We start from the raw sequence: 11,971 nt of genomic DNA on the forward strand, positions 1-11,971 counted from the left end.
CCCCTGGGTGGACGGCAGTGTCGAGGACTCTGCGACGGGAATCCCTCCTCCTTCCCGGGTTTCGGCACCAGTGTAAGGGGGTTTCGAGGAAAGGAGGAGGCGAGAACCGGCTTGACAACTTAATTTAATAATTTATTAAACAAAAACCCAAACAAAAACACACAACTAAAAACACAGCACAGCTGTCTGTAATTCTCTCTCTCTCGAACTGTCGTCCCCGGCCGCCTTTATCCCTCGCGCGCCCCATCAGGCTGATTGGGGACCGGGTGTGTCTCATTCCAGCCCGGCCCCGCCCTCCTCAGCTCTACACGTATATATATATATGGTACATGTGATAGGGATAAAAATAGACAAAGTGTTAACAATCGTTAGTTGCAGCCCTAATGTCAATTGAAGTTTTCAATTGTCATTAGGGCTGCAACTGACGATTATTTTGATAATCAATTAATCTAACGATTATTAGAACGATTATTAGTCTTTTCAGCGATTATTGCAACGATAAGTCATTAGCTCTTAACCTATTATTCAGCTTGTGCCCCGACTTAAAAGGTTGTATTAAACGTGCTTACTAATAATAAAGAGGACAAAATCATCTTTTAAAAATACCTCTAAATGATATTCACTGAAGTAAAGGGGAAAAAAACCCGTTTTATTAAGTTTAATTCAGTAAAGAAATTCACTGCAAAAAATCCTATTGTTATCAAGTGTTTTTGTTTTCCATTTAAAATTGTCTAAAAATCCTTAAAACAACATACATTTACTTGAGAAGCAACATATAAGATATTTAGACTTGCTTTAAGAGAATGTATCTTAAATATGAGTTTTTATATATATATATATATATATATTTATAAAAGTGTATTTTTTCACTTGGTTATACTTCTGCGAGTGCAGTAAAGACTTATATAATATACTTATATTTAAGATCTATTCTCTAAAAGCAAGTCTAAATATCTTATATGCTGCTTCTCAGGTGAATGCATCTTTTTTAAAGGATATTTAGATATTTAAAAATATTTGTATTTTTAATATATTCAACATTCCCAGATCACATTTATTTCTTCTGCAGTATAGCTGCTAAAGAAAATGTACATTGTTTTAAAGGAGTTTTAGATATTTATATTGGAAAACAAGCCAAAACAAAAACAAATCAAATGCGTATTTTGTTGCAGTGTATAATAGAGTGAAGACTACCCTCTCTCACCTTTCTGTTCACTTCAATCCATCTTTAACTCACAAAAAAACAAATTCTCTCTTATTAATAAAGCTGCGTATTGCCAATTTTCTTCATGATAAGAAATGCACAGTGACATATATTATGATTCAATAAGTCGCGAGCCATCATGTTATAGTCTAGCTGCATTAAGCGTGCGCGCTCGAGGGATGAGCGTCCCCGCGACAGAGTGTGCCTCATTCGGGTGCAGTTTCAATCTCTCCCACTTAGATCGTGACATTCACGCAACTCATAGAAGAGGCGCTGACCACACAGAGAAATGCCAGTTTCTGAGTTTGACGTTATTTACATGACCTGCTTCCATATTATTTGACCTTTAATAAAGTTATAACGCATTAAATATAACTGCATTAAAGATGTAACGCCGAGGTGTTTCCTTTAAAGAGCTCCGGCTCCGTTTATTCCACAACGAGAGCGCTTCTGTATTTACTTATTTGGTATTTTTGTATAATTCCCTCATACTTTGCAATCTACATCACCTGAAGCTGTGAAAGTTTAGAGTGTATCTGGACTGAAAGCTGTGTAATTCTTCCTCTCCTCAATCAGGCGTGAGCTGAATTGCTATTCTCGCGCATCATCATTAGAGTTTAATGTAATCTCATTTTAAGTTAAATGAGATCAAACAACTATTCAACAACGACATTTTTTGTCCACAATTTTTTATTTTCGATGTTGTCGGTAATGTCGACTAATCGTTTCAGCCCTAATTGTCATACACAACAGTAGATAACTACAGTACATCGAACACTCAATTCCATCTCTTTTCTACATAGCCATCACCCGGGGTCCTTGTGTCTTTGTTAGAAATATGCCACAGATCTCCATCTCTTCCTCCAGTTCTACATCTGCACATGTCCACCTTCACCTCTGCACCCCCTTCATCCTCATCCTCTCCACTATCTCTCTCTCACCATCTCTTAACTAATCATCCCCCATCCTACCTTTCTATCAGTCCACGACCATTACGTTCATAAATCAATATTGACGACCCATCATCCGATGGATATGGGACTGTGGATGGCTATGGTCATGTGACCGTCAGGTTTTACATTATGTTTCAGCCATTTTGTTGAACCATTATGCACGGCTACTCGATATGAGGTCTTTTCAATATGAGCCTGATGAGGAGATACATTACTATCTTTAAAAGCACTTCATTGCTGTTTCTCTTCACTGATAAATAGCAAGGTGTGAGACTAAATGAATAGGTCATTTGGTGATGCAAAGCTATAATAAAGAAAGCAGTTGTGGTCACAGCTCTTAATAAGAAGTTTTGTATAAACACACCCACACATGTCCACAGTGGGAATATGATCGATGTTACATTTTCTATAGAGTCTTTCAATGCCTTTATACACCAAACACAGTGTATAATGACATTCTGTACTTCCTTCATTAAGAAATTATCGTAGGAAGCCATTGCTGAGCGACACCTACTTCCAGCTCGACAAAGAAAGACACTTTACAGTACACCTTTCCAGTCAATTTAGAATGAACTTCAAAACTATAAAGTAATCTTTTCCTTAAAATTTAATAATTTTTCTTACAGGTTAAAGCAGAGCCAGTACGGGGGATGTTGATAGTTTTGCTGTCACTCAGGGCAACGGTATCAGAAATTACCCGAGTCTAATTCCTGCCAAGGGTTTCCCAAATTGAGAGCTTTTCGACACTAAGGCATTCATTTCTGTATAGCTGCTTTGAGACAATATGTGTTGTAAAAAAGTACTAAACAGATACAATTGACTTGATTTGACTTGGGAAATATGTTGATATGAGCTAATTGCAAGGTTTCAACTAGAGATAGCAACAAAGTGTGCATTGATACTCTATATTTGTTGTAAATATAAAGTTCTCAAGTTGGTCTATCTGCTACCCATACAAATATACAAATATGTATTTTTTCAGGCACTTTTCGAGTCTAAATAGAAGCACAACTTACAAATTTTCAGTAGTACACACAAATTGCAATAGCCAAATCACACTGTACATGTATTAAACTAGTTTACTTTTATGTTGTTTCTTCATCAAATAGCAATGTCAAATGTAAATAAAGTTAATCACTGAAACAACAGTGTCACCTTTAGTAACAAATAACATGTATAATATGAATGTGTACACGCATTTGGCATACTGATAATTCACCATTGTTTCACACAAAATCAACCTGATGTAGTAAAGTATACTAAACATACTTAATCATAAGTTAATCATAAAAAAATATGATTTATGGAAGTAAAAAAAAAAAAAAAAAAAGCTATTTTGTGACACTATTACATACCTAGGTTCTCTAATGACCCTATACACTTTTGGCACTAATACAGGTGCATCTCAATAAATTAGAATGTCGTGGAAAAGTTCATTTATTTCAGTAATTCAACTCAAATTGTGAAACTCGTGTATTAAATAAATTCAATGCACACAGACTGAAGTAGTTTAAGTCTTTGGTTCTTTTAATTGTGATGATTTTGGCTCACATTTAACAAAAACCCACCAATTCACTATCTCAAAAAATTAGAATATGGTGACATGCCAATCAGCTAATCAACTCAAAACACCTGCAAAGGTTTCCTGAGCCTTCAAAATGGTCTCTCAGTTTGGTTCACTAGGCTACACAATCATGGGGAAGACTGCTGATCTGACAGTTGTCCAGAAGACAATCATTGACACCCTTCACAAGGAGGGTAAGCCACAAACATTCATTGCCAAAGAAGCTGGCTGTTCACAGAGTGCTGTATCCAAGCATGTTAACAGAAAGTTGAGTGGAAGGAAAAAGTGTGGAAGAAAAAGATGCACAACCAACCGAGAGAACCGCAGCCTTATGATTGTCAAGCAAAATCGATTCAAGAATTTGGGTGAACTTCACAAGGAATGGACTGAGGCTGGGGTCAAGGCATCAAGAGCCACCACACACAGACATGTCAAGGAATTTGGCTACAGTTGTCGTATTCCTCTTGTTAAGCCACTCCTGAACCATAGACAACGTCAGCGGCATCTTACCTGGGCTAAGGAGAAGAAGAACTGGACTGTTGCCCAGTGGTCCAAAGTCCTCTTTTCAGATGAGAGCAAGTTTTGTATTTCATTTGGAAACCAAGGTCCTGGAGTCTGGAGGAAGGGTGGAGAAGCTCATAGCCCAAGTTGCTTGAAGTCCAGTGTTAAGTTTCCACAGTCTGTGATGATCTGGGGTGCAATGTCATCTGCTGGTGTTGGTCCATTGTGTTTTTTGAAAACCAAAGTCACTGCACCCGTTTACCAAGAAATTTTGGAGCACTTCATGCTTCCTTCTGCTGACCAGCTTTTTAAAGATGCTGATTTCATTTTCCAGCAGGATTTGGCACCTGCCCACACTGCCAAAAGCACCAAAAGTTGGTTAAATGACCATGGTGTTGGTGTGCTTGACTGGCCAGCAAACTCACCAGACCTGAACCCCATAGAGAATCTATGGGGTATTGTCAAGAGGAAAATGAGAAACAAGAGACCAAAAAATGCAGATGAGCTGAAGGCCACTGTCAAAGAAACCTGGGCTTCCATACCACCTCAGCAGTGCCACAAACTGATCGCCTCCATGCCACGCCGAATTGAGGCAGTAATTAAAGCAAAAGGAGCCCCTACCAAGTATTGAGTACATATACAGTAAATGAACATACTTTCCAGAAGGCCAACAATTCACTAAAAATGTATTTTTTATTGGTCTTATGATGTATTCTAATTTTTTGAGATAGTGAATTGGTGGGTTTTTGTTAAATGTGAGCCAAAATCATCACAATTAAAAGAACCAAAGACTTAAACTACTTCAGTCTGTGTGCACTGAATTTATTTAATACACGAGTTTCACAATTTGAGTTGAATTACTGAAATAAATGAACTTTTCCACGACATTCTAATTTATTGAGATGCACCTGTATATCCCCCCCCCCCCCACTTTTTCAATTTGTTCAATTATTTTTTTTTTTTTTAGTTACACTATCCATAAGAGAAAGGTTGAGGAATCCTAAAGAGGTGTGGGCATAACTAAAAACAAATTGATGTGGTGTAGGGGGTGGAATGAGGCCCCCGGTCACTAAAGACCCGAAGTATGCATTTCAAGGTTCAGAGAGCACACCATATACAGTGGGGTCCAAACATCTGAGACCAGACTGAAAATCTGTGATTTTTATTTAAATCGTGAAATTAACAACGTTTCAGGATGTCTTAAAAATAATATGACCTAAGACGAAGAAGACACATTTCTGATTCTGCAATATTTCTTGGTTACAAATCAAATGCAAGAAAATTTGTGACTTTGTGAACTAATTTGTACAAAAGGTCAGATTCATGCTGGATAACATGGATCATCAGGTTTTGCACAAACTTGTGGAGTTCATACCAACTCGAGTACATGCTGTCTTTAAAACAAAAGGGGGACATACCAAATACAAAGAAATTCTGAAATTCATGTAAACATTCACCTTCATTAATTAGTAAGGATTTTTTGTTTGTTTGTTTGTTTTAAATTAAAAATATGCTAAATAGAAGCATTTTTATGAGTGGTTACAGACTTTTAGAGTCCACAAAAATGGTTGAGTTTAACATCTTACAAAGTGAGCTTATTGTGCCACCTTGTGGTTAGATTGCGAACACTTTACTCAAATTGTTACTCCGTTCCATGGAAGGAAAGACATGTCTCTCTTCTCGTATCTTTTGTTCTAAAATGAATCAAAAAGATGTAAATAACTGCATTCTGTCTGTGTCACAAAGAGTCTACAGCCACCCTGTAGTGCTGCTATCTCGTAGCATTGTGCTCGGCTGTTTTTTAAATAGTGTAGGCTAGCTTAAGTAACAAGCTAATTTCTCCTAGTAGAGGTGTAGCATAACACAAATTGTAGTTCTAAAGCTACAGTGTATCATTTTATTGCACAGCCTTGCAATACCAATCGAGCAGTGTAGGAGTTAAACAATATCCTACCTCGAATGTTCTTCTCTCTCTTCAGTGAACTTTAATGGGAAAAAACTTACCAAGATTCAAACAAGTCACTCAGTTGTTCACCAAAAGCCTGCTCATCAGCTAACTACTTTTTTCTTCAAGAGCTACTCATGATTTAAAGTAGTTAAAGGAATATTCCGGGTTCAGTACAAGTTCAGTTCAATCGGCAGCCCATTTGGGGAGTAATGTTGATTACCACAAAAATGTATTTAGACTCGTCCCTCCTTTTCTTAAAAAAAAAAAAAAAAAGATGAAGAAGCAAAAATCGAGCACTTACAATGGAAGTGAGTGGGGCTAATTTTTGGAGGGTTTAAAGGCAGAAATGTGAAGCTCATAATTTTATATAAGCACTTACACTCATTTTTCAGTCAAAACTCATGTATTATTTAAACTGTAAAGTTGTTTAAATGGACATTTTTACAGTCCTATTAACCCTTTAGGGTTTGTTGACATTACTTGGCAACGAAGTTGGCTATAACTTTACACAGAAAAGGTAAGTAAGAGATTTAATCACAATTTTTTTTTTGAGTATTTCAACGTTCAAAAATTGGCCCCCATTCACTTTCATTGTAAGTGCCTCACTGTAACCCAGATTTCTGCTTTTTTTATAAAGAAAAGGAGGGACGAGTCAAAATTATTTTTATTGTGCCACAAATGCTGTCATATGAGCTTAACTTGTATTGAACCCGGAATATTCTTTTAACTACTTTAAATCATGAGTAGCTCGTAGCTTGGTAAGTCACCGTTTTAATGCAGCTTCCCCAACACTGGTGCTATCTATCACAGATATCTTCTGATACAATATACAGTTGACAGAGCAACCTATAATAGCAGATGTAAATGGACTCACATAGAATTTTACAACATCCCTATGGATTTTAAATCTAGCACCTCCAAAAATCTGTGGCAATGATTTAGCTAAATTACTATTGTTCTCCATTATGTGATCATAGTAGTGGACACTATAATCTATATGATCTATATGTGTAAATGTAATTGACTTCAACATTTGCTTGGAAACAACTGGTAAAATGTAATTAGAAAAATGGCTGAGAAAAGTTAGCTCTGAGAAAAGGTCTGGCATTATTTGTTTGCAGATGCCACTTGATTTTATATTTTGCTATGGTATTACATTTTAGAGTCCAAAGTGTCAACATGTTGACAGCATCAAGCATTTGCTGCAGATTTGTTGGCTACACATTCATGCTGCAAAAATTCAAACATATTCATGTCACGGACGAGGTGACATGTCCAATTTTCAAGACATGTTGTGCATAGATACACTTCTGCATTGCACTGTAACACTTGAATTTTCAGTTTTATTATCTTTATCTTGTGTTTTATTTAGTTTTGCTTACTGCATTTGTAGTATATTTTTTCAGTGCAAATATATTTGTTCCAGTTTCAAAGTAGCTTTCCCACAGAATTTACATGAAATAACATTATTTTGAGTATAGGCTAAATTATAATAATTAGGTCTTGAATCAAACATATTATATTATATATTACAACAAATCAGTCTTCGCTCCTTAGAGTCTAGATCTGTACTGATACTCTAGGCAGCTTCAAATGTCTGATGATCTGGGGTAAGTCTGTCTTAACCAAACTGTGCCGATGCACAGTTAATCACCAGGTAGCAGGAAGCTTTGGCACCATGAAGGCGTTTGATCAAATCAGCTTTGGAATGCTGAATAAGACTAAACCAAGACCAGAATGTTTTGATCGGCCTTCGCCGTATGACTCATCTCTTCTTACCCCACTGTCCGTTAATCAGGCCCATGTCTCCGGAGTTAATCTCCGCCCCCTCCCCGTCCTCTCCCATGTATGTAATTAGATTAAGGGGATCAACACACCAAGCACTGCTCCGCATCTTAAGGGGGCTGAGGGGACAGGTTTTGATTAGAATGAGAAAATGAACATAAGTGGGTAATTTACACATGTGGGTCTCGACCAAACTATCCAATATGATCACACTATCCAAGTCAAACTATCCAATATGATCACACAGAAAATCTACATGTTGCTTCCGAATGTTCATGTACTCTGAAATCGACTCCATTCTGCCAATTACTTACAAGAACCTTCCCTCGTCAGGCATTTTTGCATCAATTCAAATGTGATCCTCCAAGACACAGGTTCTGGTCCCACGGTGGAAACCAGGAAGTAATCACATTATCCCTTGCAAAAATCTAGAGTTCATGGCAAATATGCAGCAAACTTGCCACAAATTCGACACTGATCATATTCACATGCAAATGAGCTTTGCGGCAAAGTGTCCATTGTTGCCAAAGGTTTGCTGCAGGTTTACCACTACCGGTGAAGAGCTGCAAACTTCTGGCAAACCTTTGTGGCAAATCACAAGCTCATTTGCATGTGAAAATAATGAGTGGCAAATTTGCATCAAATTTATGGCAAATTTCTGGCTACACTAAAAAAAAGAAGTTCACTGAACTTAATTAAATTGAGGAAAACTTTTCCACGCAATTACATTTTTCCAACACAAATAATTGGTTTGAACTGTTCTAGTTCTAGTTGTACAAACTTAAATTCATTTTGTCAGACCAACTAGATAAGGTATAATTCATTATCTTATGTTTGTCCAACTAAATTAATTTTATTAACCATTAGTATATGACAGGTGAGGAAGTGTAACAACAGTGAAACTGTTGCACTGTCAGTCCATACACAACCTAAGAACAAGCGGCATTCTTCACCACAATGGTAACTCCAAAAACTCCAGCCTAACAAACAATCCTTTTAAATGCCAATATAACACAACATTAAACATGAACAAATCTCTTATTCTTATCTTACTCAAAAATGTATAAAATAACACTTAGTTTCAACATTTGATCACCCCATCCAGTCACCAGCAAAACATGCTGAGAAATGGACATTTCTTGCCCAGTTTCATCAATGCTACAAAATGTATTCATGTAGTCCTAACTCAAATTTATTAAGTAAACTTAATTTTTACCAATTTAATTGGACAAAATGTTAGGAAATCAAGACAAAATATTCTAGAATTGTGTTGATTTAGTTCATTTTAATTTAGTAAACTGAACAACCTGCAAAAATCCTTTTTTTTGCGTGTGTGTGTGTGTAGTTTGCCAGAACTCTAGATTTTTTTGTGTCAGTAGGAAATATAAATATTAGACTCACAAACATTACTTTTGCAAATAGAAAGGATTAGAATAGAAGAACAGGGAGCCCTGCAACAGATGTCATGGTGCCCACAAAGCCCCCAACTGAACATCGAGTCAGTCTGAGATTACATAAAGAGACAGAAGCAACTGAGACAGCCTAAATAAATAGAAGAACTGTGGTGAATTCTCCAAGAAGCTTGGAACATCCAATCTGCCAACAACCAAGAAAAACTGTGTCCAGGTGTATCTTGGAGAATTGGTGCTGTTTTAAAGGCAAAGGTGGTCACATCGAATATTGATTTTAGGTTTTTTAGGTTTACTGGACTTTGTATGACATTAAGTGATAAATGAAAACTATTTATGTCATTTTTGAAGATATCCTCACTACATTTTTCACAAGCGCCTAAAACTTTTGCACAGTAATATATATATATATATATATCATTTGCCAAAAAATATTGCAATAAAAAAGCAAAGATACCCAAAACTGTGTATGTAAGTGTAGATGACGAGAGAGAGAGAGAGAGAGAGAGAGAGAGAGAGTGCAGATTGCAACCTGTTCAACAGCTTGTATCTAATAAGCATAAGGCACGCATATGCAACAGAATTAAAGTCCTAAAGCTGTCAAAGGCAAGAGGATTTAATACTGAGGACCTTTCATGGGAATTAAGCAAATTAATGCAAAGTAAAGAACAATCTGGTTAAAAAAAAAATTTAATTAGATGGCTTTGAAACAGTGATAATTGACTAAAAACCTTGTGTCTTGGGTGTTCCCTCATCTCTCTCTCTCATGACTGGAGATATTTATGTCTCAGTTACAGATTAAATAATAAAAGGTGAGCTAACAATAATTATAATAGAATTTATTACAAAAATAATATTCTACATATTCTAAATAAGTGTATAAAATACATATGTCATTAAGTAAATAATTAAATTGTTTTTATAAGTTATCAAAAGCACAAAGGTTCTTGTTTTATATTTAAAATAGTTTGTAAAAAATCCAGATGTTTTAGCTTTTTATTCACATGTCTTTCTTTCTCAATAAAAACAGAGTCTACAACCTCTTATGTGTCTTGTTCACATCAGTTGTCATTGTCATTAAGACCTCTCTCAGTGGATTAAAAAGTATGTCGAGCAAAGACCCTAGTTGTGTATTTAAAATGATTAATTGAAATCTAACAGCACACTGTATAATTTCACACCAAATGTAATCTGATTGTTTACCTTGCTACAAAGCGCTATGTCATCAGTATTTTCACCTCAATAAATGTATAAAAGGGTCGTTATCTTTAGTTTCCTCCTTATATGCTTCTCTTTTCGAGTTGGGTTAAGGTCATATGAACGACATGGCATCTTCAGTTCATTTTTTTGAAAGTGAAGTGGGTCAAGTCTGCTGTTTTAGAGACCCATTAAAGACTTCAGAAAGGATGCAAGCCAAAATCATAATTTAGGCATTAATTATACTGTCCAGATGTCCCAAATTAACTCTTGACCCTGTTGTGTTCTGCTTGTGGTAATACAGTGTTGACCTCACCCCACACTTGCCTAGCTCATCCTTCCCTCCCTATTCTCCACCAGCAGTAGGTCCTCACCCGAGGAACGCTTACCAGATTATGCTGTGTGATAAGCTTCCTATTTTTCGAAACTGCATGGAGATTTATTGGATTATCTAGGTACTTATCCCGGAGTCGGCTTTGGGCAGCCTAAAGATTTGGTTTCTGAGGTCTTCTGTCTAATTATTATTTGAAGTGGCCACAGCCGTGAGGAATGTGTTCACTTTTTTACACCAAAATGAAGCTTGCAAACAAACACACTTGGTGAGAAATTAAATGGTATAATAGTATTACTACTGGTCTTAGAACAATTATATTATGTTGAGGTCTACAGACGTTTTTATCATAATTTCACACAGTCAGTGCAATATATGCCTATATCTGCTTGAGCACATTTTTTGATCATCCTTATGGCCTCATTAGTTAATTCTGTAATTACTAGGCCCACATGGAACGTACACCCGCAAATTTCTGCAGAATTTAACAGAATTTAAGCTGTTTGAAGGAATGTTTCAGGTTTAAATCAAGTTAAGCTCAGTCGACAACATTTGTGGCATAATGTTGATAACCACAAAAAATTATTTCCATTCGTCCCTCATTTATAAAAAAGAAGAAGCAAATATTGTTGTTACAGTAAGGCACTTACAATGGAAGTTAATGGACCAGTCCATAAGTGTTAAAATACTGCAAACATTATATGCGTTAACAATTTTAGCATGCGTGATATAAATCTGTGATTTATTGGCAATATGACCAATAGATCACAAGGTTTACTGCCATTAAGTTGTAATATTGGATATAACTTTACACAGATGAGGTTAGTAAGATGATTTTATCACACTAAGATCTTGTGGCTATAGTTTTGAAACAGCATGTATTAAACATGTATGAACAGGTTCCATATACTTCCATTGCTAGTGGCTTACTGTAAACAATTTTTGCTCTTTTTTTATTTTCATTAATTTTTTTTATTAAACAGGGGACAAGTTGAAATAGTTTTTTTGGTAATCAACATTATGCCACAAATGATGTTGATTGAACTTGTATTAAACCGGGAACATTCCTTTAACACATT

The sequence above is a fragment of the Myxocyprinus asiaticus genome, chromosome 50 (genome assembly GCF_019703515.2).
Source record: "Myxocyprinus asiaticus isolate MX2 ecotype Aquarium Trade chromosome 50, UBuf_Myxa_2, whole genome shotgun sequence".
NCBI classification, from domain to species: Eukaryota; Metazoa; Chordata; class Actinopteri; order Cypriniformes; family Catostomidae; genus Myxocyprinus; species Myxocyprinus asiaticus.